Below are 26,125 nucleotides of genomic sequence, written 5' to 3'. Positions count from 1 at the left end.
TGTTTTATACAAAACCAAAGATTTACTCTGTAAAGCTCTTATCTGCTCGTTTCTCAGTTATAGTTATACGTTCCTGTGTCACTGAGGGCATATCATACAATTCATGATGAATCAGGTGGAGAAAGGTTAGGTAAACATTTCTATTTATTACAACAACCTTGAATTGCATTGAACTTTCTGACAGATTAAATAACAAAATGTACTCACCTTTGTCCTTTAACTCATCAAATTACAGACTACTTTTAAACCTCCAGACAATATTTCCTGGAGAAATTCCTTTTACATGTCTGCACACAAGCACGGCTGCAAAGCACTGGCTAATGGAAATCTTTGCTCTGCTGCCAGCAGCACCGGTACCTTGCACGAATGCAGGCTCTGGAGGAGGAGTGAGATGTCTGGGGCTCTCTCCATCTCACTGCTGAGGGCAAGCCAGAGCATTTGGGGGTAAGTTTTCTGGAGCAGGATGCACAAGAAAGTTTCAGCGACAGAAGGGAAATTCCTGGTATAAGGCCATCTGGCACTTTGTGCTGTCACCTATCACTGCCCCCTCTCAAGGCATTGCTGTCCTTCTTGGTTCTTTTGCTCTCAGCACAAGCAAGCTGCCTGTGAGCAAGCTGCTTGCAGTATGCACGCTGTGCATGCAGAGGGCTGCTGCTAAGCGGCACACAGGGGTCCAGAGGGATTATGGAGTCAGCTGGCCACTAGCTTGCTGTTTTTTCTGGTTTTCCCCAGAAGCCAGAGAACTTTCCTTTTGTTGTGTGCTGTGGAGTGGTAGAGGGCACGGACACTGGGGAATTTTTCTGTTTAATTTGAAGGTGTGTATTAGGTTTCTTACAGCTGAGAAACATGCAACTTAGCTTCTGTTGTAGCTTTCCTCTGTTCCTGGGCCTCCATGTTTGTGTAAGTGGGAGAGGACAGGGAAAATCTGGAAATAATTCTCCCCTCAGCTGTTTGATTTATAAAACCTCAGCATCTCCTCTTCAAAAGAGAGAACTGGTCAGGTCAAGCAGAGGCGCAGTACCATCCACCCACACAGACTTCTCTTGCCTTTTTTCTTTTTATATGCACAGCAATAACTGCACTTTTAGCTAAAAATGAGAAAATAACAAAACAAACAGGCTGAGCTCCAGGCTCAGTTTATAAAAAAGTGTCAAAGCCTTTTAAAACTTTTAATTAAAAATTCCATTCCCTTATCTTTGAGGTGAAACAATTCACATGAGTTACACTAGCTCTTCTTTTACCAGCAAAATTAAATAATACAACCAGCTCCCCATAAAACAGGTTGAGAGTCCTTTGCTTGGTAACTGCAGAAGCACTGAAACTCATGATAAACAAGTAGTCTGTTTCAACTAGTTTTGAGTTCAGGCCCACTAGGAAGTAAAATTTCCCCTTACACAGGATGAAATAAGGAAATCATCAGTTACCTTAGCAACCCTTCAAAAAAAAAAAAACCACAACATTTGTACCTATCCAAAGGGCAACTAATCTAATTATAAATTATTGTAAAGGTTATGTGAACGACAGTAGCGAGGGGAAGCCATGACTCATTATTTTAGTCTATGGGAAACAGTATTGCCATTGTATTCCTGCACGGGCTGTTCTGGTACTGCCTTCTGCGGACCATCTGCCAAGGGCTCCTATTTACCTCCCAGGACTGACCAAAATGCATCTGCTGAAAAACCTGACCCAGGCTTGCTGGGAGTCCAACCATTTATCTCTACTGGCTTGCAAGTTTTGCACACCGGAGAGGCTGGACCCCAAAGCAGGCATTTGCTGGTTCAGTCCTATATGTTGCTCCTGGCATGAAACCATCAAAAATATTGAAACTTCCTCCGTTCAAGCACTGCTCAGGGCTGCCGACCCTTAAAATCACCATCTGCATTTTCATAGCTGCATAGGTGATGGGCAGTGATGTGTATTTATACCATAGCTACTATTTAATACCCCTTAACTTACGGTGTGGTTTTGGCTACCATTTCATGACATGTTGGAAGTTTGGGACCAAGGAAAGAGTTCTGGCCCCCAGCACTGTTCTGAAACGCTGAATACGAATATCCGAACATGCTCCCCATCAGCAATTTTACCCTCGATTTACCTCACAGTCAGAGCGGGCACTTTGGGGGTTGTGTCTCCTGAAGCAGAAGAGGTCTCACCACAGACTTCAGCTTTCAGTTTTGCTACAAGTTTTATCAAAAAGATAAAAGCTCCACAAACGCCATTGTCTGAGTGGTGGCGAGCAGACACAGTGAAGCACTGGGATGGATGGCAAAGGGGAAGATTCCAGGTTTCACGGGCAAGTTCTCCAGCAGGAGAAGTGCTCTGTTGCCTGCAGCAGGACCATAGTTTAAAACTGGTGAAGCAGAACTTCAGCTTCATTGTTTTCTAAACACGATCCTTACTTAACAGGAAAAAACACAGAAACTTACAGGTTGCATCTTCCTTAAACTGTTTCCTGTACTCCTAAACTCATGTAAAAAATCCTTTCCTTGCCAGGTTGCTTAAAACAGCTAAGAGTCACTGTGAAATAAGGTGGACATCTTCACCCAGTTTTTCAGCCTGCCCTTCCTGAAAAGTCAGGAACACAGACTGGGATCCTAACAGATGGGTGGTGGGCATGAATGCCAGGTTAGGTTTCATGTATAATGCCATGACCTTTTGTTCTCCTGGGGTGGCACTGGTTGTGTGAACCACTCTCAGTTTCCAAGTGCCATGGAGAACCTGCCATGCCCTAAAGCAGGCAGTGGCTGTGCCCATCCCTCAGCCTCGGGACCTCCACAGGGGGAGCACCCCAGTCACTTCCCAGTGGGATGCTGGATGTACTCACCAACCTCCACACAATTGGCTGTCCTCTAGAAGGAAATCCCAGAGAGTCTGAGAGACACCACCATTCCAGTATCTAGATACCTCCAGCTGTGTGCTGGCTGTGTGTTTTCTCTGTTGAGTGTCACTTGGAATGTGACACTTCGACACATATGCCACAGATTGCCAAATGCTGCAGGAGATGTTTTCTGGGCTCGGGCTGGGAAAAACTTTTCAGGGAATTCCCTGGAATCCCACCAGGTCTGCTGCATTGCACCACTACAGCCATGCACAGACCATGGTTAGAAGCTGAGAGAACGTCTGGTGAGGTGGAGAAGTTGAGAGCTTTCCGTTGCTTTTACATAGAAAGGAAATGTTTTTACCTAAGTAAAATGAAGGCAAAAAGCATGTTGTGCTGATGTGGTAGAATTTTACATCAGTTTTCCCAGGCGTGGATGGACAGCAAGGCAGCAGCCCTTAAAATGCTGTTCAGAGAAAGCAAACTAAGTAAGACATAAAGGTAGTATGCTTATCTGTCTCAGGGAAAGGCAAAACGATCTGTCAGTAAGAGCCCAAAAAAGAAACCTGGGCTGGGAAGGACCCGGTAATCTTCAGTTTCAGTGGCTTGGGGACTGCTTCCTTCATTCACCTCTCACTGCTAGAGGGCAATTTTTGTACCTTCTCCCATCTTTGTGTTTCCTTAGCACCCCAGAGAGCAAGAAAGACCACACTCCTCCCAAAGCAGCCTCCCAAAGGTCAGTGAAAAGGACAGTGACACACTCTTCCTTGCACAGCACAGGCCAGGATCTCCTCCCCTGCCCTTTCCCTCAGCTCCGGAGCCATCCAGGTTGTTAAAGGAAATTTCAGCACTCATTTCAGGCACTGCCTGAATGAGGAGCTGCAAAGAGTTTCTGCAAGCTGGGTATAAGCCTTGTTTCATCAAGATATTTATTATCCAACATTACAAACGGGAAATGGAGGTACAGGGGACTTACAAGGTCACACAGGAAACGTGCAGCTCAGCTGGAAATAAAAGCATAGGTCTCCCGACTCCTGTGACCCACAAGTTCTTTCCTTTCTGCAATAACAAAGGCTACTCTGCAAAAAGTCTTTCATTCCTCTGAGAGCACAGAGTGTTTTGTCTGCAGAAATGTAAATTATTTATCATTATTATTATTATTATTACTACTATTGTTGTTGCTATTATTATTACTATTACTGTTACTGTTATTACTATTATTACTATTATTATTCTGTCCTTTTAAAAGAGCTGTTCAGAAAGTGTTCAAAAAGGAAAATCTCAGCTCTGGGTCATTTTCTTTCTGCTTTAATCTTCTGTGCAAAGAAAAAGGAGTTAAATCTGCATTGGAGGTGTATTGTAGTATTTCTCAGTTGTACTTTGAATAACCAGATCTATATTCCTCCCAAACTGTTTTAACCCTGTGCTGTGATGTCTCGGTATCAGCGGTAATTTAACTGGCAGCCAGCAGGAGGAGAAACAGACCAATGTGTGATTTTCCACATACAAAATAGAGCTAAAATGGTTTTTATGGAAAGATGAGATTAATGGGAGCTTGGAGTGGAGCAGAAACACAGAACTGCCCTTGCCAGCATTTCTTCAATGGAATGCTGTTTGAGTTTTAGGGCTCTGCTGGTATCTTCATGGGTCTTCTAAAGCACAATGTGACCTGGCCTGCCAGCCACAGCTTTCAGGCTCATTGCACGTGCTCATGCATCCTCCACTTGACCACCCTGGGTTTGCAAAATGTGTGTCAAGGAGAAAATATATGCAAGCACTGTCACACCTCTCCACACAGGTTTTATTTTCCTTCAACATGCTTGGCTGCTCTGCAGTGCTGTAAAACCTTTGATGGCATGCCATAATTCCTGGCTGCTCTCACCCAAATGGCATCCAACAAAAGGACCTGCAAGGAGGAAAGATGCAGGAAACCCCATGTGTTTTCAAATGTATAGAAGTCACATAGGAGCTGAAAGACCTGGAAGTTTCACTGAGACTGGCACCCTTGTTCTTGCGTAGGCCGCTGTGATTCAGCCACCAGCAGTTGTACGATCTGCTGCTATATAGGAGCATACAGCAAATTCCTTTAAAAGGGTGCGGCCGGCAACAGGGATGGAGGCTGCTTGCTTGTCTTGTCAGGACTGCAGCAGCCAGGGTCAGGTGAAACCCTGCAGAGGCATGGAGAGCCCTCACCCAGCAGCTGCCAAGAACAGTGGGGATGGGAAAACCCACCCACCTGTGAGGCAGGGGTGAGAGACTCCATCCGCAGCGAACTGAGAATGAGTCAACGGCACCACTCACTCCCATTCAAGATCCTTCCAAAACCTCAAATGAACTGTGCACAAAGCAGTGCATCACTTTGATCAACAGGACCTCTTTCATCTGTGACATCCATCTCCCCTTGGCATAGCTTGCTCTTAAAAAAAGGGGTTAGGGTTACCAGTTTCCTTCAATATAGGGTTGGAGGTTTTTTCAGTTGCTTCACATTGGGATAGGTTTTGGTGGCAATGCAAAAAATTAAGTGGGACAAGGAGATGTTGCATCATCATAAATCAGCAAAGTTCATGCAAAGACCATGGAAATACACCCTGAAACTGCTGTATAAGATCAAAATGAGAACAAGCACTAGGATGAAAAATCAGATCTTCATTTGTAAACATAGCAATTAAACATCTCTTCAAAATTGTAATAAAGAAGATGGATTGCCAGGATGTGAGAGGAATTACAGGCTTGTGCTCCCAATGCCTTGTCTGAATCACTGACATCCACTTCAGGCAAGAGTATTTGCTGCAGAAGACTATTTATACTTAAAATTATTTTGAGACTGAGGTGCCTTTGGCACTATGCATTAATATGCAGCATTATGCCAATAAATGACTTTTGAAGACAAGAATAATGGAGCAATGTCATGTGAGAGGAAATGAGAAAGAGCATATGCCTGGATCCACATCCAAAGGCTTTGCTGCAAGGGAGACTTGGACTCGTACATTTACCAGTGCACTTCTTCTCATGTCTGTGGTCCTGCTTCGGTGCACAGCAACACCACTGAAACTGTGCTGAGCATCTCAGTGACTATATCACACAGAATCAGTCCTTAAACTACAGTCCCTTTGACATAAGCACCCTGAGAGGCTCAGCTCTTCCTGTATCACAAATCTCCAAAGGGCATAGGCACAGCATGAAATACAACCTGTAGCCATTATCACTTAAAAACAAGGAGTAAAGGATAAAGTCACTAGCATAACTTTCAATATACACCAATTGGTCACAGGAAGACCAAGTTTCAGGTTTGACTCCAGAAGAGGGTCAGGCATCCTTTGCCATTAGAATGGAAAGGCTGGGGAAGGGATCAAGCCCAGCTGATTTCTACTTCATTGCCAGTGAAACCTTGCTCAAGGGAGACACAGAAGACACCCTCTCTCTTTGAACTATTGCAATGACAACTCTTTACTTAATTTTCCTCCAGGCTGCTCTCAGCATCATAACCACTTGAAAATCTTTCCTTACCCTTGCAAGGAAAAAGGGATAGTGCCAACCTTTCCCAGCTGTGGGCATTTTTCCAAAGCCTCTTCTCTCAGCCAGCCCTTCCCATTCCCCCTCAAGTCTAAGCAAAGCAGAATGAAAGCACATGAGCTTCATGAAGCCGTCCTATCACCCTCAGTTACATTCCTTTGCTACTGTAGAGACCTCAACTTAGGTCTCTAAAAGGGAGTGGTACATTCCTCTCATGTAGATTAATTTCAGACAATCTCTAAGTAATAAGGAAATTGTTATTTGTTCCTTCTTACGTAACTGGTGTATATTTAATGTATGGCTTGAAACAGTTATCAGAGAAATGTGGATGGAATTTAGCACAAATTAGTCTTTTCCTTCTGTGAAGCCTGTCTGGCATTTTGTGTTTGGTTAGGCAGGTGAATCTGTTTTGCTTAATAGTTATGTTAAGGTATAGGTATAAGTTATGTTAAAAGCAAAAATCCAGCATCATTAAGAGCAGATACAATGTGTGCCTTCTTCTGCCCACCTGGCTGCATTCTCAAAGGGTACCTTGATATTCTAGACATCTGTAAGCGGCACAGAACCTGTCTTCCTACAGGGCAGCATTGCTGTTAACTGAAGGGAAAACCACCCTTCTAGCAAAAAGCATCTTCCTAACAGCAGAGCAAGCTTCTGTGCCTATAGGTATCACCAAATTTATTTGGGGTGATATATTTAAAACAGTTGTCCCAAAATATTTGTCAAATTCTCATCATTTGGAACTTGCAGTAAAGAATTAATTATCCTCTAAATATATTCTCCAAAGAAGTTAAGTTTCTTTAGCTGAAGTAATTCAGCATTAAAAAGCAATCACAGGCTAATTTAGATTGGAAGTGACTTCCTAGGTTGTCTGCTCCAACTCCCTGCTTGAAACAGGTCCAGTCAGATCAGGTTGCTCCAGGACTTTGTCCATTTGAGGTCTGAATATCTCCAAGGACAACTCTGGGCCTTGTTCCAATATTGTTACCATCCTTACATTACGAAAGTTTTTCCTGGTACCTAACAGGGATTTCCCACATTCCAGCATGTGGCTGTTACTTCTCATGTTACCTCTCATGCAGATGTTGCTCTGCATCTCTGAGCAGAGCCTGGCTTCTTCTTTGCACCCTCGCACCAGGCAGTTGCAACAGCAGTGAGGTCTCCCCTTCCCCTTCTCTTCCCAAGGCTGAACCAGCCCATCGCCCCCCACCTCCCCTCATACACCCTGTGCTCCAGCTCCACCCATCATGGGGACTCTCCACTGGACTAATTACTGTATGTCAACATTTGTCCTCTGCTGGGAGCCCAGATCTGGGGAGAACATGCTGGGAGCAGACCCACCAGTGCCAGCTGAGCACCTGGGAAGGATCTGCTCTCCTTGCTGGTGCAGCCCTGGATGGGGGGGCTGCTTTGCTGCATGGGTGCACTCCTGCCTCCTGGCCACATTGTGTCCCACCAGGATCAACCAGACTTTTCTCCTGGTGGTTGGCTCCAGTCTATACTACTGCAGGGCTTTGTCCCTCCTGGAGGCCCAGCTTTGCATTGGCCTTTGTTCAATGAATCTTTCAAGGTTGCCATCAGCCAATTTCTCCAGCTTGTTTTCCTTGAATAGTAGCCCTGTCTTCCAGCATGCTGAGTGTGAGTCCCAATTTGGTGTCATCTGCAAACACTCCAAAAGTTCTGTCAAACCCATCCTCTAGGTCATTAATGAAGGCATTAAACTTTACCAGTACCACTGCCAGTCCTTGAGGCATACCACTACAAACTGGCCAGCAGCCGGACCTCATCCACCATCACCAGTTTGAGCCCGGCAGTCCACCTATTTCACTGTCTACATACCTAGCCTGTATCTCACTGGTTTGGCTGTAAGGAGTCTGTGGGAGGTCACACCAAAGGCCTTGCTAAAGTCAAGGTGTACAACACGATGCTGCCCTCCCCTTTTCCACATGGCCACTCACTCATGTCACTGTAGAAAACAATCAAGTTGGGCAGGATTTGCCCTTGGTACGTCTGTCTGACTGGGCTACTTCCAGTCACTTTCTTGTCCTTCCCACAGCTGGAAGTGGCTTCCAGGAGGATTTTCCCCATCACCTTTCCAGGGACTGAGCTGTGGCTGACCAGCCTTAGATCCCTGGATCCTCTTTCTTGCCCTTCTTGAAGATGTGTTCAACATTTGTCTTTCTGTCATTGTCAGGAAGCAAAGTAATCAAAGATGGTATAAATTACATTGGTAGAGATGAAGATGGTAGAAAGCAAGCCTTGTCATGACACTGGCCAGGTCCCTCCTCACCCTTGGGTACATCTCATCTGGTTCCATGGACCCGTGTGTTTCTTACTGGCTTAAAGCTTCACTCCCACTGGCTATGCTAGTATGCTCAGGAGCCTGGGTGGCCTGGTGGAAAACCTTTCTGCTGAAAACTGAGCTTAATCCTCCTGCTAGAATAACCTAGGATGGAATATTTAATCTGAAACAGTTACAGTTTGGCCAAGTAACTGGTAAACAAGCTCCTCTAATTGGAACTGAGTGACTGAATAGGATTAGAGTCAGTGTAAAAGAGATGTATTTTTTTCCTTTTGGAAATTACTCAAACTAAAGATTTTGCAGTAACGTGACTGAGGTAAGACCTCTTGGAGTCACTCAACGTGGTGGTAGCAACACGACCTGTGTATGCACTGTTGGATTTACCACTTCAGCCAGCAAGTTCCTGTGAAAGAAACTGTGAGCTTGACTTGTGAAGCTGGGGAGGGGTTAAGTCTGTAGGAAGGCATCTTATTTAGTCTAGAAAGGATAAATACATTATGCATAATGTAATGTATTCCTTATCTATTGAGACATCTTCTATTTTAGAGCACTGAAATTTGAAAGAATAGCAGAGGCGAAATCTTAATGTCTTGGCACATGTTGCTCCTAAATATTTGTGCTGGAAGCAAGTAAGTCCCAGAAGAACACATGCCCATATATATTTAACAGCAGGACAGATCAATAAAACAAGCCTATGAATCACACCTAAATAATTGTCTGTTCTTTAAATCAGCTAAAGACCACCTCAAGTTGAACACAGAAAATTCCTGTGGTATTCTGATTAATTTTGCACTATCAAGTTGAGATTTTAAAAACTTAATTTTATTTTTAGCATAAAATGTCCTATGGACAGGATTGATGGCTTGCTATTCCAGTCAACAAAACAGAAAAAGAATTTCTTTTCTTCTTGCAAATGCTTCATACATTCCTGAAATTTTCCCCTTCTAACCACAGTGTTTTATTTGGCAATTGAGAAGTATGAAAAGAATGCTTATAAAGCCATTGCTTATCAATCAGGAAGTCAATGGATCTAATTAAACTTATTTAAAAGGTACCCTAAATTGTAAATGTAGCAGATTATCAAATAAATATTGCCACTAGTTTACAAGGTGAACAAAACTGATCAAATACTGCCAGAAAACTTTACAGTAATTCTAGTGTCTAAAGGGGAATAAATTCAATGAATCAAATGTAAAAAAATAAAATAATAAAAAATAGAAAAATGCTAACAATACAGCCTTCATTTGGGAAAGAGGATATTTTTTGCCATAAAAATTGCTGTGAGACACAGCTAAGTTCTGTTCAGCTGTGAGCACATTTCTGTTCTCATATCACAGAAGATCAGTGCAACCTGGTTTGTTTACCCTCAGACTATTCATCAAAACAGGCATATAGTATGATCTCCACTTTTTGGGTGTAAGCAATAAGGAGAAGAGAAGCTTACAAGTATAGCTGAAGCAAAATGCAGAACTGAGCTCTACTCTTGTAACTTCCAGAACAGTGCTTTAAATGATCCTTTCCAGAACAAACCAGGGGAGACACACTCAAGGAAAGAGGCTGGCTTTAAAATGAATGTGAACACTGCATCTCTTGGACTAAATGAGACTTCTCTGTGTTTTACAACACCATACTGCATATATACCTATCTGATTATACTTTTTTCTCACAGATCTGAGGCACAAATAGTTAATAACATCAATGCAAATTCAGTAGCCAAAATTCCTGAATCATTGACTTGCTCTGCCCTGTCTGCTTGGCCTTTATCAAACAGTTTTACAGTCCTACCCAAAACTCATTTAAATCATCAAGCTTAAATCACACTGAATTATTGCACCATACGCTGAGATGTAAAGCTTGCTCCCTTAGCCCATGTAACATCTCTAGCCAACGCAGTTGTCTCCACTAAGGTATTTCACAGATCAAAACTACAAATGGCTTTCTGTATCTAAGATGAGAGCATGCAAAATCCAGTACCATGGGCCAAGGGTGTTTATCAGTCATCTTCATTATGTGATATTGTGATATCAATTATAAACTCCTTTTGGTAAGAGTGGGCGAGACAGCACTATAAGGAAAACTTCCTAAATCGTCAGGGCATAAATTTACCCATTCACATAAAAAGAACTGCTTTCCTTCTTGTATTCAGCTGTTTAATGTCTTCAAATGTGTGCATTTATTGCAAAACAAACCCATAGACAGCTTGATTCATACCTGCAATCAATGCTGGAGTTTAACATGTTCCTACATATAGAAGAAAGAATTCATCTTGACTTACACAATTTCTGGTTCAGTTTTACAGGAATTATCCTTAAAAATACTTTGCTTCTCATGAATCAAGCTTATATTGGGCTCCATAATAGACCTTTTTCTAAACAGTAAGTTTAGATATGAAAAACTTCAGCCTCTCGGTAAATTGTTAAAAATAATTACTGCCTATCACATTCGTATATGTACTGCATTTAACACAGAATTATTTAATACTATTGTCCCTTGTATGATAACAAAGTGTAATGAAATATTTACATAAACTTAATAATGAAGAATAAATACACTTATGCAAGGTTGTGTAAGATTTCAGAGGACCTGAGACATTCATGACTTTTTAAGGGAGGCGACAGAGTTGTTGATTACATATTGAAATGGGATGAAAATAACGTTTAGATTTAGGTTTTCTAGTTGATCTTAAACCAAAGAACATTTTCATGAACCAAAAGGGGGGGGGGGGGGGGCGGGTGGAGGAGGCAGGCTGTGACACCCTTGAAAACAAAACTACTGAATACTGTATTACAAAGAGAGAGATAAATGTGTTATTTCCTGCTACACTGTTATTTCCTTTGACAAATCAGACCTACAGATAACTTAAATCCTGATTAGATGCTAAAGCAGTGGGATGCACACACAACTGCTGCCATGACACTGCACTAAGAATATCAGTGCCACTTCCAGAATATTTTTGCTAGACTTTGAGTTATTGCTGTGCTGTGACAAAATTGTTTGCTCTTTTAAAACTTTGACTTTGACTAGTTACTGTGCAGCTTTAAAAGTATTGCACACAGGAAATGAAAGAGACAAAGCTTATTTAAAATTAAAAATGTAATGCCTAGTGCCAAAGATGATTAATTAACAAAATCATTGACAAAATTCTTTCATAGCTTTGCTACCATGCCCAGTCTTTTAATGAGATTCTAATTTTCTATTGTGAGTCACCTCATGATAATTATGCTATTATCTACTAATCTGAATGCTTAAAAATTATGCTGCCTTCTCAAGAATTTTCATAGCTGGCTTCTGTTACTCAGGTGTTCCTATTTTACTCCTTTACAGCACATTCAAGCTTTAATATCATCAAATATTATGAGAGTAACTTTAATACATTTAAGTTCAGTACATGCTGTCCTTCTAAAGGTTATCACCATGTTGACAGAGTCTAAGACTGAGAACCAACAAGCTCTTGCCCATGCAACAGTCACTGAGTGGTCAACACGGAGCACGAAGTGGACCATGGCCCTTCTCTCTCACACGTCATTAGACTACTGCCTCCCCACAGTCAGAACGGCAGGGTCCTCCCTCCCCATGTCCACACATATATACATTGTGAACATAAGCACTTCAGTTTCCTTCGACCTCTCCCTTTGTCACACTCCCTAATCCTTAGCATCTTAATATATGTCCATAGCTCCTCCTTGACTGTGGGAAAAGTCCATTCTTTTATCTGTCCCCATGCAGAAAACCTGCTTTATTGTTTTATTCCATTTGACATCTGGAGAAAGGTGGTGAAAAATGCATTGGCCACTTAAGTGACCGTATCTTTGGCAAGCACCCTGACTTCTCAGTTTGAGCATCAAACCACAAGGTATTTTAGATAACAGAATATCTAATACCTATCCATCTTCAGAGGATCAGCGAGAGAAATTCTGTCTTTGTTACTGACAAATACATAGTAATCTCCTGTTTGAGCTTAGAAGAGCTTGCAACTGAGGAACAAGTGCGTTCTCAAGCCATGCATTGCTGCCCCACACTCACCAGCCACAGCAAGCTTCCTGACAATGGTGATGTATTCCCTGCTATTTCATAGATTACAGTCCAGCAAAAATATATACTGCCATTTATTACTGTAGTTTCCCAGACTGTCCGTGACACTAAATGGACACTTCAGTGTCCACAGGCTGGATAGAAGTTACATATTTATACTAGGCCTCTCGTTTGGCAGGTATTAGCCAGGCTCATCTCTGCTTTTTGGCCTGCCTAATGGCCAAATTTTTTATTGTCTACTAGAAGTAATTTACTAAATTGCAAGCTTCCTCCCTCCTTGCAATAAGATGTCACACTCATACACCATCCTCAGCTGTTCATAAGTCACAACTCAAATCAAAACAACCCAAAGCTGGTTCATTTTAAAAGTGTAATCATTGCCCTCACACTGCCTTTTTTCAGCTGACCATCACCACTTCTTGGAATCAGTTGCTTTGTGTCAAGCTATTCCTCATTTAAACTTTGTCATTAGATGCTGAAGCTTTGACTCCTGTCCTGCAGTCTCTCTCCTCCAAGGCACTGGCGAGGCCCTGGAGAATCCTGTGTTAACAGCCACCATGAGCTCCCTGAAGATAAGCTCATCTTTGCTTTTGAAACAAAGCACAGTCATAAGCCTCCGTCTGCAAAAAGAATAGGCCAATGACGTTTGCTAGGGTTGAAGGATCCCAGCCTTTCCCTTATCCCCATGGAAAACAGGTGTCAGGAGCTTTCAAACTGCATGCCAGCTTGGTGCGTACTACCAAAAGCTGACCCAAGATCTAGCTTGGCCACAGCAAAATAAGAAGAGTAGGCAGATATTAGATATGTTCCAAAAATGGAGAACAGGAAAAAAGGGAGTTTGTAGTCCATATCAAAATTATGTGGAAGATACACCTGTGCCTGTTGAAGCCTAGTACATATAAACTATATTTCTTTAGTGAGGATAGACATCAAATCTTTACAGTTTAAAACGGATTGTTCTAGGGTTGTGTGAATTAGCCTGTCTTATAGCTTTACTGCAGAGACAGCTGTTTACCCTGCTAAGACATAAAAATGTAGGTTCCACAATAGCTTTCTGATAGGACATGACCAGGAGTATTTTAGGCAATTCTGAAGGGAGGTATGCAGTCCATGTGTGGGTGGGAGACTGACAGTTCTTATTAAGTCATGGGATGCAATCAAGAACGTGTGAGGCCTGAATACATTTGGAGCCATTAGATTACTCATAAAAAAAGAAAATATGACAGGATGAAAAGTCATCTTACATTAATCTCTTTTTTTGTTGTTGTTGTTGGTTTTTTTTAATTTTTGGAACATACAGACTTGTAATCCTATTATATATGTTGTAAACAAACTGCCAGCCGTAATGTTCCAAACATCTGATTTAGAGACAAATAGTTTCATTTTCCCTATATTCTTTTTTCATTTTGTGATGGTGGGAGAAGAGAACATTTTTTCTTTAGCACTCTCTGAGAAGTTACTGTATACATGTGTATATAAATAACAGTATATATCTTTGCTGATTTTACTGGATGATTAAATCCAGAACCATAATTTTGAGAATAATTCAGCAAATTAAAATTAGTTAACATTCACTGCAGCTTTCTTTTCGCTTTATGCAAATTTTTAAAAGACATGCAGATATATTCTTCCTCTTGGAAGAACTGGTCCTTGGGGGAAGCAGAGATTTTGAGACTGGAAATTTGTGCTGGACCAAGGTACCTGTTAAGATCAAAGCAGCCTGTTCAAGCGGTCTGCTCTCCATAAGGTAAATATGAACAAGCTTCTCCCACATGCTTTTCCATTTCAGGTCCCTTCTCTGTTGTCACTCTTCACTGTGAATAAAATGGAAAATAACTGCAGCAGTCCTACTAAAGTTGTGTGTGGAGGCAGGGCAACACTGACAAGGGGGAGCAGCAGGATTGGTGCTGAAACTGTGCCAACTGAGAGGGCACTGAATGATTTGAAGAAATCAGTGACATGCTCACTAAGATAATATTTTTAGACCTTGAACAAATGACCAGAACATTGCCATGGTCCCAAGGCTAAGTAGAACAGATTTTATCACAAGGCTATTTCATAGTATGATAAAATATTTGCCTTGGAACCATTTTGTTTCAAAGATGAATCAAGCTATGGTTAGTTCTGCAAAATGTGTGGAGCGTAAAAGGTTCAGACTGTGCTTGACTACAGAGGCTGATATGTGTGATTCAGACCAAATGGTATCAGAAGCTTACAAACAAAGGCACCATCCATGTTGCCCCACATTTTTGCTCAGAGATAAATTTCTTTTCAACTTTCCACTTACATGTATGTATGCAGCTACTCCACTTGCATAGATATGCAACTCATTTCCATCTTTTTGTGTGCCCAGTTGCAGACTTTGACTTTTAAGCAAATTTCTAAAGAAATGGCTGGCAACTTTCTGGGAAAAGGGGCCCAATTACTAAAACCACTAAAGATATTTGATACTATAGGGGTATTTGTAGGGTATATTTGTAATTGGACAGTCATGGAAAACACGTAAAATTCTTTAATTATAGTTCAAAATGAACTATGGACCTGTATAAGGCAAACAAAAAGTTGTGCAGAATTTAGACATAGCTATCTGTATTTTCACTTGTGCTAATAGAAGTAATGCTAAATGCGCTTGAAAAAAGCCTTGTCTTCTGGTCCACCTTACACCTGTAAATGCTTTCACACTCATTATCTAGTTAAGAGTAGTTCGGAGTTTTCAGACAACCGGAGAAGGCCAGGTCACAGGCACCTCCTGCTGGAATTCATACACCACCTCTAAGAGCAGCTGCTCCTTCAGGTCTGAGGTGGGCTTCCACTTCTGCACAAAAATCTCTGCAGTGTTTGGGGGTTCTGTTTCAATGCAGAAAGGGAGAGGGGAAAATTAAACTGCAAAATTTTGACACAGGATAGGAAACTCTTCCTCAAGAGGCTTAATCACAGTGTGCCTGCATTGTAGCTTAACTTTTATTAGTATTGCAGTTATCTAGGCTTCCCTGACCAGAAAGACATAAAAGAAACAACATATGCAAATAAAAGACAGCAAATACTGTTGTGACTAAACACAGCAAAGAAAAATCTGGTTTGCGGCACCTTGGATTAATCACATGTTCATCAGGATCAACTAGTGTGATGAATTTGATTACTGCTTGATGTTTTAGATTCAGGGGAGTCCTAACATGATGATTTACTCTCATAGAGCAGTAATGACAGGAGTGTGACACCCTCCCACCCCAAGTCACTCTAGTGCTCGCTCACACTCTAAAGTCACATTTTTAATACAAGTTCCCTGTTGCTTCCCAGCCATGAGTTGTCCCTCATGCAAGACACTTGCACACCTCTGGATGAAACAAGACTTCCAACTTCATACCCAAAGACCAGCTGAGCAACCTCTTAAGTTACTCTCTTGGAAGATTCCCAAGGAAGGAAGTGCTGCTGCTGCTGCCGGTCCCCATTAGTCAGCGGGACCTTTGCCTCTCCCTTGGAGCAGAATGAATGCTCTCTTCAGCAAAAACCGTTGTCAGTGCTACCACTGACAGATTTTGAGAAGTCTGTTTGCACTGGGAGAAAGACTGCAGGAGCAGCCTCCATCCAGAAAGCAGTATCTCACAGAATAAGCAGAAGACCTTCCCTTCTGCATATACCACTTAATGTCAGAAATCATGTCCTTCTGCTTGTCATCCATGTTTACTTAATTCCTCTTTGTGGGATGTGAATCCTCTCAGAGCAACAGCTCTGGAGAATCACATTATACCATGGAACAGAGCCAAATCACACTCTAGGCACCTCCTACAAATTTCAATTTCACGGAATTTAGTAGATGATGATTTTATTTAAAGTCCCCTACCAACTTAGAGGACTGTAACTGGTTATTGAATTTGGCGGAGCAGGTACACAGAACAACGGAAAGACTCTTTCTGATTGCACAAAATAGGAATGTTCCATCAGCTACTGAGCAACTGTATAAGGAAGGGAAGATAGCAGAAGCAGAAGACTGTCTGTTTATTCATTTTTTTTCAAGGCCCTTTCAGGAATGAGCCAGCAGTATAGATGCACTGCGAAGTACCTATACACAGACTCACAATTTATTAGAGAATAAAGAGAAAATAATCTGATCTTCCAGATACCTCTTAATACAAAACTGCCTGGAAGTGATGCCTTTAGAGGGCCAGAAAAGCAGGCTGCACTCCTACTGTTTAAGGGTCATTGTGTTAGGAAGAAATTTTATATTTTAAGGAAAAAGATTAAATGGTACCCCACTCAGTGTATCCTACTATTTTCAGTAGAATGTTTTTTCTCCCAGAAATTCTGCCCTGAAAGGTAATGATCTGACTAACACTGCCTGGCCCGGCAGGAACACAATGCTATCATGGGTGGAGAGTAGGGAAATAAAACCTATGTGTTTTAATGAATGTTTCCCAGTATTGGTATTGTACCTGATTCAAGAAAAAAACATATAGTAACAAACTTAACTAACAGCTTGACTGGATCAAATGCAATTCCCAAACACCCTCCCCAGATGCAGAGGGACAAAAATGTAAATCTGGACTCCATTCAAACATGCAAAATATCTCCTTCCTAGTGGGTGAGCAAACATCCCATTATGGTTATACACCCGCTAAACAGGGCTGGAAGGGATTGCTGCAGACAAGTCAAAGACCCAGCCTATGGTACAGACAATCCACAGCTGAATTTTGTAACCAAGACCCTTCGTGTTCTGTAACGGGGCAAAAAAGATTTTCACTCCATTAGAGGTCTTGTGCTTTGTACTGAAAACAGGTCTTTCATTCAGCTAGCTTATCACTGAAAAGCTAGTCATAAGACTATACTAAGCACAACTATTACTGAATTTACCAGAAATCACACGTATACATTCAAAGGTATAAATAAACACCAGATAAATAGCTGTCCTTCATTCTACATCATAGCTGTCCAAGCTGATCTTCCACCTTCAGCAGTCTGCAGGATCCCCATCTACTTCATCTGGAGCAGCTTTGTTGCTAAGAAGATCTTCTAATATGAATAGTAATAAACATATTTAATTATAAAGCTATGGAGCAAATGTTTAAAAAAAACCTACTTTTTTTTACATTAGACTGGAATTTAAAAAAAAAAGAGAGAGAGAGAGAGAGAGAGAAAAAAAGCTGGAGAAAAACCACCGAAAAGTTTTCAAGGAACAAAGACTCATATGCACAAATATCCATTGCGCCACAATCACACATGCCTTAGAAGTTCTCTAACCATTAGTTCAGCTATATTCTGAGTGCAGGTATGGCATCTAAGACATGAGAAATGTCTACAAAGTATAATTCCATTGACAAATATGAGTGTTCCTTCCACACGTGATAACAGTTTGCATGTACAATACTGAAGTTAGTGTGACAGCAGCTACGTGTGTTACGTATTTCTGCTGCTCTAAGATGTGTATGTGGTTCTGTCAAGGACAAGGGAGGTGGAAGTATGGTTTTCTTCGTGTATGCTTCCTAATTGATAGATATAGTTGCGTTAAACTGGCTTAGATCCTATAAACAATGTGCAACTTTGTAAAAATTCTGGGGATTACTTGCCATGGCCACACACATAACCCCAATGTAAAATATGTTCTAGCATCCTATTATCTCCTTTTCCTTGAATTGTGACTATTATAGACAAGCAGGTTAACAGAATTACATCTATTTACCACCAGTAGAAATTATTCTCTTGTCCATATACAGCAAACACCATTTCTTTGGGATATTTAAACAATTCTACATAGGCAATACTGCAGCAGAAGCCACAAGTTTTGGAGAAAACAAACCACTACCTTTCAAAATACAAGCCTTGACTTTTAAAGAAATGTTTTTTTAAAAACAAAACAAAACAAACCTTTAATACGTCCTTACTTAGCTATTAAACCACCCAGTTAGGAAGACAACAGCTATGTGTTGCTTTCTGCTCACACATCTCCTTGCCCAAGCCTTTCAGAGCTATCACTTAATTAAACAGAGTAGCCCTGATGAAGCAGGAATGCATGAAAGTCCCTCATGAAACACCAGATTCAGGACGGGGACCATTAGGCCAAGTTAGCTGCCAATGCAACAACAAAAAGAAAGCATGCTTTCCTCAGCCAGGGATTGATTCAGCTGCACCACTAGTAACCTGGCACTGCTCCTGTGGAGGCAGTGCAATTTGCAGCCTGGTGTGCTGTTGCTGGGGAGTGAAGGATCTCAGGGAAGAGCAATCTGGTTTGCTAATTATTTGGGCATGATTTCTGCATCTGTTTTTCGTTAAAGCCTTGCAACTGCAGCTGTAAGAAGAAGATGAGTCAGATATCCACTCCCTTGGTGCTATGTGACCAGGACAGTCTAGTTAGACAAAGAAGAAAAAACTGAAACAGTTTTGGAAAACTGAAACAGTTCACCTGAGGGGGTAAGTGCCAGCTATAGTTCAAAGCAATCTCAGGTGGCACACAAAAGGACAAAAATAAATGTTGTAAGTCACTGAGTTTGTCTTCTAGGTGAACGGAAATCAAGATGCAGAGGGGAGAGATGCTTTTGAAGTGGGTGACAGGCAGCAATGGTGAGACTTAGGAAGGGTTATTTAAAGCATAGCTTCCCTCTTTTTAGAGAAAATATGGAAGAAAGTACATTGAGAAAAGGCCTGACATCTGTTGAGGACACAGTCCATGAAAAAGTCAAAGGCTGACCTAACTAGATAATGTCTGGGTTTAGTTATTTTTGAATTATGGTAGTTGTGCTTCTTCTGCTACTTCGCACTCTATTGTTGTGTTTCATGGTGTAATAAACCTATGTAATCTGAAACTTTTCAAAATTACTTTCTGGCCTCCCTTACTCAAGAAGTCTTTCCAACAGTTTGCTATGACTTGCCTCCAGGAATGCTAGACTTCTGGATCGGTAGCTTAGTTTGGGATACAGAAAGTATTTTTACATTGACTTTTCTAGAAGATGTCGTGTATTTAAGTCACTACCACATGGACTGCAAAACTCTTTACCTGTCACTTATCTTTATTTTTGACACCAAAAAAAGATACTTATTTCTGCTGGAGATGTATAATGAGCAATTTCTCAGAACCACCTTTCTGTTGATACAGAAACTTCACATATCCTTCTTTTTTTGTGATTTCACATCACCTCTGTCTTACTTATCTGTCCTAAAATTCAGAGAAAAAAAACCCACTTGCCAACTTTCTTAAGAATACAAAAACATTCTTCCTACTGATCTCAAAAGCTCCCTGTGGTATACTGTCTTTTTGGACCTAATTTGTGTAGCACCTTGCGGTGTCACATTCTGATGCATGGCTAATGGTCCTAAATATCATGACAATAAAAATGTCATAGTTTACTAGTGCATGTTAACTTGAGTGGAAACTTTCACTGTGTTTAACAACATACAATAATAACAATATAGAACAGTACAATAGCAATAATGGCCGTCCAATTTCTTTATATACATGCAGAATTTAGAAAACTTGCAAAAATAGGATAGTAACATTTGGATTTATAAAAGCACAGGAAAAACATTCAAATTGTGTACAGAAACTTAGGGGAGGGAATTATTTACTTTTAAAATGCAACTGCTTTTTTCTTCCAAATTATTTTCATGAAATCATAGAATAATCCAGATTGGAAGGGACCTCTGGAATTAATCTAACTCACTGCTTGAAGCAGGTCCATTTAGATCAGGCTGCTCAGAGATCTGTCAAGTCAAATTTTAATTTCTCCAAGGACAGATATTCCATATCCTCTCTGGGCTCTCTTCCAATGTTTGATCACTTGCACAGTTTTTTCTAATATCTAATGGGGATTTCCCATGTTCTAGGTCATGTTTGTTGCATCTCATCCTGTTGCTCTTTACCACTAGGAAGAGTTTGTCTCCATTTTCTCTGCTCCCTGCCCCCAGGCAGCTGCAGACAGCAGAGAGATCTCTCCTTCCCCTCTTTCCCAGGCTGAACTAGCTCAGTATCCCCCACCTCCCCTTGCACACCCTGTCCTCTAACCCTGACCATAGCAGGGACCCTTCTCTGGACCTGTACAGGTCCCTCTGCACAGCAGTCCTGCTCTGTAACACATTGATTGCTCCCACCAGTTTGGTATTATTGCCAGTTTTCCAAGACTGCCATTCATCCCATCATCCAGGTAGTCAACAGACACATGAAACAGTACTGCAATGCTTCTTCCTTGCCTGTGTCCCAGATTTTTGTTTGGCTGTTGCAGGCTTGTGGATGAAAAGAGAGCCTGTCTGCTGCTGACACAGGGCACAAGCTTCCAGCTTCTCCCATCACAAGGGTTTCCAAAACCCTCCTTGTCCACCCATGGCCTCTAACTCTTACTTCTCCTTGTACTTTGTGGCTTGAGCTTTTGCCTCTGCAGGATGTCTAAAAAGACCTTGTGGACATCTTGTCCCTCCTTCCTGGTGCTACACAGTCTGCTCGTCTCCTCTTGCCCCTCCTGAAATGTTTTTTTTCCAAATATGAAATCTATGACCAAATACCACCTTCACCAATGCGAACCTGAGCCAACAGTCTCTAGAAAACAAGTATCATTTGGCAATTCGACATTATCATTAATGGATAACTTGTCCAGATATGAGCATATTATCACCTCCACATGGCCTCAGAAGCCTATGTATAGCTCCTGATCCTGTGGGTACTTTCTGAAGATGGAGGCACTTCCCTGAATTCACAGCAAGTGCCATGCTTCACAATAGGCATTTAAAATAAAAATCAATGCTCATACGACAAGTATTTCTACAACGGTTCTGCCCTGATGTTCATATAAAGACAACAACCTTTTGCTCTCTACAATATGCTTGAGGGTTTTCCTGAGTGCAAATATTCTGAAGAGAAGCTTCTCATCTTATACAAAAGCCAATAAATGACACGTGAGACACCTCATTGTAGGTATAACCCCAATGACTTTTTTTATTGCCTTCCTGAAATGCAAACAACTCCTTGCTGCAGAGGTAGCTGTAACTTACTGTTTAGATATTAATGATCAGGCTGTGTTTGCCTGACTCTGCAGAGCTCAAACGAAAGGGCAACTGTTCCTACACACCCTGACCCTGACAGAGTTACCAACAGCATTGCCCGCTGTGGCTCTGCAGATGGAAGGCCACTGTTTAGACACTCAATTGTAAGGGTTAACATCATGCTTGCATGCAGAAATTATCACCATCCAGCTTGTAACTCAGGGGGAGGGGAAAGATTCAAACTAGTCCATGAAAGCTTATTCAATGCAATAAAGAAAAAATTCACAGTTCAAGCTCCTTCCTGCTGCTCTGTCTCCTCAGCCTGCAATCAGCTGACAAACAAAGAGAAAGTAACTGTAATTCAGTTTATTGAAACAAGAAATGTTTTATCAGTTAATAATCCAGATACATATTTTAATTCCAGTGCTTATCTTTATGACAGCTATACTGACTGACTGCAATAAATTTGAAATACTTATCTGAGGAAAGGTCTTGTATGAGGAAGAGTATGCTTTTCAGAACCTGTAAACCTGAAAGTCCAGCTATATTTCCCCAAAATTCAAACAGAGTATTTTTAAAGAATAATTGATTTTCCTTCGATTTCACTCAGAGTGAAGCAGAGAAGAAAATATTGTTCATCTGCTGTCACTGAGTACGAGTTTCCAGAGCCACCAAGAGGTTGTTTGTAGTTCTGGAGCTGGTCTCTGGCCATGTGAGTTCTGACCTGGAGACAAACCAATCTTGCCCATGCCTCAAGTGAAGGCCATAACCACTGGGTGATCATCTGCAGTATCTCCTGCCAAAGTACACAGAAAAACAGAGACCTATAGCCACAAAAGAAGAAACTTCTGACATGAATGTCTCTTTCTCATTTAGATGAGAAATTTCCAAATATTCCCACTAAAAACTTCCATTTCAAAAGACTTAACATTTCCTCTTCTGCCCCGTAACAAATAACCAAGACAAATGCCTAATCTGAGCTTTCCCCACCCATCTCCAGCCATGAGATGAGCTGCTTTGTACAGTCATTTTCACTGTCTCTGCTTCTCTGTGCCCATAAAGAGTTTGATTTCTTCTCCCTGAACAAAAAGCAGCTGGCAGAGATGGCAACTTCAGCCAGATTGCTGATGAATGAGTCAAGGACGCTGGAGGCCTGGGACAACACTCTTCACATATGCTGGGAGGTGAGCTTGGGGAGGGGTGACCTGAAATGATCACGTATTTATGCAGACAACATCATTCTTGGCTTTGTAGAAACAGACCCCTTCACATACTGACTCACCAGGACACCCAGTAAAGGTGTTCAAATGGTGATTCATGGTACAATTGCTTCTACAGCCATTGCATCAGGGACTATCACCTTCTGTACTTGGAAGGGTTGTATCACACTGCAGACAACCTTCTCCTCTTTTTTTTTTTTCACATGCAATAATATTAAGAGGCAAAGGTGGTAAATTGTGTGGTTTCTGTGGGCTACGTTACAAAGTCCAAAAGTTAAAATTAACAGGCTTGAGGAGGCGATTTGAAAATGCCATATCAGCAACCTGTTAGACTTTCTTTTTCACTCCCCACCCATAGTCACCTGCTTTTTCAGACAGGCTGACAATGGTAACAGGTTAGTTCAAGTTTCATACAGGTATGTCATTAAGCACAACAAGAAAACCCTTCCTTGATCAGTTCACTGCCATTCAGAGGATTAAGTCTATTCACTGCCAGTACAGGTATAATGACTCATCCTCTATGTTAAGTAAGAGACAACAACTTACTACAATACTGAACTTCTCCCAGCCCTGCCACAGGGAGAATTTGGGACAAATTAAGTTAATCTCCTTCAGAAACATTACTCAAAACACATTTTTAAGACTTTTACTTCTATCTTTGCCTCAAAAGGTGACACTGTCACATTTCCAAGACTGTGGGACAACAAAAACCGGAGCCTCCCTGAGTGGGAGGAGGGGAGAAGGAGAGGTAAAAGTCCCCTCTGATAACATCAAACTTACATACCAAACTCCAGGTTGCCCTGGGTGGACTTCTTATTGAGACGAACTTCTGCTCAAAAACGATAACCTATACATAAATTTCTGAGTGACCATTTCTATGTTTGTTTTCCCAATATTAGGTCCCTTCTAAAAAGTTTGTCCAGTGACAATGAAACTGAGCTTTCTTTCAACATTAAACCAAACCCATCATTTGTTCCCACTAAATTAACAGTTTCCAAGACCTGATAGCAGTGTGACAGGATGGAAGAAATTTAGTTAAGAGGCTGTCTGCTCTCTTTGGACATTTGTATTGTCACCTAAAATGTAAATAAATACCTGTATTTTATGTGCTTAGCCAAGCAGTTACATGAACAACATGAAACAAGATATTTCTTTGTCTTTATGTGAGTCGGAAAAATACTAAGAAAACAAGTTGAAGACAACAGGAAAATGACATTAGGAAATACATCGAGTATTTCAAGAGAACCCCCAGTATTACTGAGGTAAATCTCTGCCTTAGTATAAAGAATTCCTTCTTTCACCCAAGAAGCTGAACTGTGACTACACCTCTAATTTTTGGTAGTCTGAATTATGCTGCAGATTTGCTTGATGCCTTCTGCCGTCTTCTTCTGTATACCCTGCCTGATGGGAAAGGGCCAAGGGGGAGGCAGGGGCTGCCAGGGCTTTCTCAGGCACCTGGTGGTGTTAGCTGGAGTCCCTTTCATCTTTTATTCTGTATTGGTGAAAAACTCAGTGAAAAATCTAGTGAGCGAAAAGAGATTGTTCTTATTCCATGCTTGCATAAACCCAGACTCTGAACATGGGAGATCTGAACTGATGACTTCAGACAAGTTACTCAAGGCTAGATTCAATGTAAGATTAAAGCTAACCTCAAGTCAGATGTTGAATTACCTAACACTTCAGTATATGTTTCTTGGAGCGAGATCCAAAAGGCCAGGAACAGCAAGGAAAGCTCCCTGTGCATTGCACCAGAGGAGGGAATATCCAAGGGAAGCAGTGCAGTAAAACCAGCTGCTGCACGGGGAACCGTCTGTAGCTGGACAAATGCTATGCAGAAAGGTGTGCCTGAAACCTCACTCCTTTCTTAAAAGTAGCCCCTAGGTTTCTTGCTGCAACTGAGCAGTCACATCCTTGCGGACACAGAGCCCAGGGTCCTCCTTTGCAGATGAGCACTGGTCTTGAAAAAAACCGACCCAAGCCAAAGTCATCCCTGTAGCGAGGCTTGTAGTGAGGTGCTGCAGGACCAGTCCAACTTGTCTTATGTCACACAGATGGTCTGTGACAAAGGATTCAGTCAACACTTTAACTGAAGTATGCCGCCCTTCTCTCCTTTCCCTATCACCAGGACACTGACTTAGCTACCTACAGAGATGAACCAAAATATCCCAAAGCTGTACATTAAACGGCACTATTGACAGGAGGTTTTTTCCCCTGGTCTCCTGCCTTGACCACTCAAAACCATCGGTTTTGTGGTGGAAATTAGGTTAAAGTTTAGCTAGCATTCCAATAGCTCATACTAACATTGCAGCAGTACTTCCCTGAGCATCTTGCACTTGGAGGAACACTGCCATCCTTCCCATCCCCAATGGAAATTCAGTATTTAACGAGGGGAATCCTTTGCTCCAAGAACAGAGGTGAACATTCATGATTAAGAGCAACAGGATTTCCCTCACACCATCTCCAGGCCACAGAAAGAGGCAAGTGATTTATGTGCAGGCAGAATGGTTAGCCTGGATGACAACTATTTATGATCCTATATTACAAAAATTACAGGATATGAAGCATTTTCTGTGGATTACTTTAGAAATCTACTGAAAAACACCCACCAGTTTAAGTTTCCATTGGCTCCTGAAAATCACCAAGTACTTTTTTGGCCAGTCTCAAATTTTTCAGACCTGATAAAGCTACAAAATTCTCAGATAGGTTTTTGTTTGGGTTGTTTTCTTTTACTAAACACTCAGATCTTTTCAAGACTGGCTTTAATGCACCTACATATTGTATTTATTACCATCTACTTTCATGTGCTGTCCACACTTAATAGGATGGAATAGGATTTTGCCAATAGTAGCAAACTACATACTTTTCCCAGCATCTTTGCCAAATGGCCATAAACGTCTGTCTGGTAGATGGCCAATGAACGTTGGTGGTCTATAACCACAATTTCTCAAACAATATGGAGAGAAATCTGCTCTGGAATACCTTTGATCTGCTAGCAAACAAAGCATTTAACCACTAGGATGAAATAATAGGCATTCTTCAAATCATTAATACAAACTTTCTGAAGGCAAGACAAAGACCTTTGCTACTCTTGTGCAGTGGGACCACATATGCATCCCAAAATCTGATTATATTTTTAGCATCTACTGAGCACTCGTACCTTTATTTTTGTCTCTGTGATGAAATGACTATGTTGTATGCAGAAGAAGGACTCCTGTGGCTGATGACATCACTGTATGCATCCCCAACGTGCTGCTACTGCAAGCAACACAACCCAGCAGT

At 41.5% G+C, this 26,125-nt stretch overlaps 1 long non-coding RNA gene across 1 annotated transcript in view; it reads left to right on the top strand.

Annotated features, from left to right (window-relative positions):
- The window catches only part of LOC308056704, an 87,050-nt gene that overhangs the window by 35,724 nt on the left and 25,201 nt on the right, over positions 1-26,125 (top strand). Inside the window, exon 2 of the long non-coding RNA XR_013924932.1 lies at positions 1-26,125. This exon is cut by the window's left edge and continues 1,934 nt beyond it; it is cut by the window's right edge and continues 25,201 nt beyond it. This is a non-coding gene — a long non-coding RNA (uncharacterized lncRNA).

The sequence above is a fragment of the Falco punctatus genome, assembly GCF_963210335.1.
Source record: "Falco punctatus genome assembly, chromosome: Z".
In the NCBI taxonomy this organism is placed as follows: Eukaryota; Metazoa; Chordata; class Aves; order Falconiformes; family Falconidae; genus Falco; species Falco punctatus.
Note: the sequence above shows the minus strand (reverse complement) of the source record. Positions and strands in the feature narration are given on the sequence as shown.